Source organism: Antrostomus carolinensis, unplaced genomic scaffold, assembly GCF_000700745.2.
Source record: "Antrostomus carolinensis isolate BGI_N321 unplaced genomic scaffold, ASM70074v2 scaffold7531, whole genome shotgun sequence".
NCBI lineage: Eukaryota > Metazoa > Chordata > Aves > Caprimulgiformes > Caprimulgidae > Antrostomus > Antrostomus carolinensis.
The window spans coordinates 1-1459 of record NW_010294728.1 but is presented as its reverse complement, the minus strand read 5'-3'; positions in this window follow the sequence as shown (position 1 = coordinate 1459).

Genomic DNA, 1459 nt, shown 5'->3' with positions numbered 1-1459 from the left:
CAGACCTGAAGTTACACGACACCAGCACCAAGGAAGGGATTTTATAAGGCGATATTAAGCTTTGCCAGGTCCCTAAAGCTGCAGCCCCGCAGCGGCACAAATCCTTTGCCTCTAACACGAGCCAGCACTGGGCACTTTTGTTCTAAGCCGCGTGATTTCTAGGAGCATCCCGCACACGTACAGCGCGGCAGCAATTCACTCTCTGCCCCGGGGAAAGAGCGAGCCCCGTTCAAACAGCATCCAGAACACAAAGTATGTGCTCAGCAAAAGGCAGCTCAGCACCAAAACACGGGCACGGCTTCGGGCAGCACGTCATGACATCCAACAGGGCCATGGCTTCGGGCAGCATGTCACGACACCCACCACAGAGCACAACGTACCGACAACCCGAACGACGTACCGGCAACCTCCCTCCTGGCACTGCCAAATATAAAACCTCACTGATTCCATCGATTACCTCAGCACGCAGCTGTCAATCAGCCAGCATTTATTTTCTAAATAAAACCAGCTCTTTATGGCTACACATCACCATGGCAGTGAAACGATGACAAAAAGAAATGGGCTTCAAATAGAGAATGGAGAGGTGGGGGGAACGACACCAACAATTCAGGAGTGTCAGTTTTAGTTTGGGTTTTTTCCCCTCTATTTTGCAGAAGCACCTGGCAGGGCTGACCCCCTGAGCTCTGCTGACTGAAGGCACCTTCACGAGGTCCCCAGCGTTGTGTCATTAGTACTTGACACAACCTTAATGACCGCCACCGTGTAATTAAGGTGACGGCTTTGTCAAGAAACACAACACAGAGCTGAGATCTTGGTTTTGGCCAAGCCGGTGTGAATACCTGGATCTGCTCAGGTGAGCAAGAGGAAGGTGACTCACCAGCCACCTCAAGCCACATTACAAGGCTTCTGACTCCCATAAAACCCTCCCAGTAACCACCCCGGGATTTCAGCACCGTCCCAGTGTTTATGTTCAAAGGAGCAAGTATGACACAAAGCTGGCACTGGGCATTAAAGGAAAGGTCTGGCAGCTCAGTGTCCTGCTGACAGCAGTGAAGCCAGCCCAGGTAACGCTGAATTACCTGCTCTTACAGGTGTTCAGGCTCTGCTAAGTATTTATTAAGACAAAAACAGCCGGCTGCAGCCTGCGTTCCTTCTCTGTCGGGAGGCGAAGGCATTTCGAACGCGTTTCATTCCTGGGGTGGGTCTGGCTGTTCACACCGTACACTGTTTGCACTCACAGGTAAATATTTAAAAATCAAAGCCAGGCACGAGGCAGGACGGGCCCAAAAAGCAGCGGCTGCGCTTCCCTGGGCTGCAGGTGCCCGGACCCCCGGCCTCTTCCAGGGGGCAGGCACCCCGGAGACATGGGGGGCTGACCCACATTAGGAAGGACCCTGCCCTGAGGGGTCACCCCAGGGACACTCATGAGGCTTGAGGGGACCCCATGGGGCACAGGAGT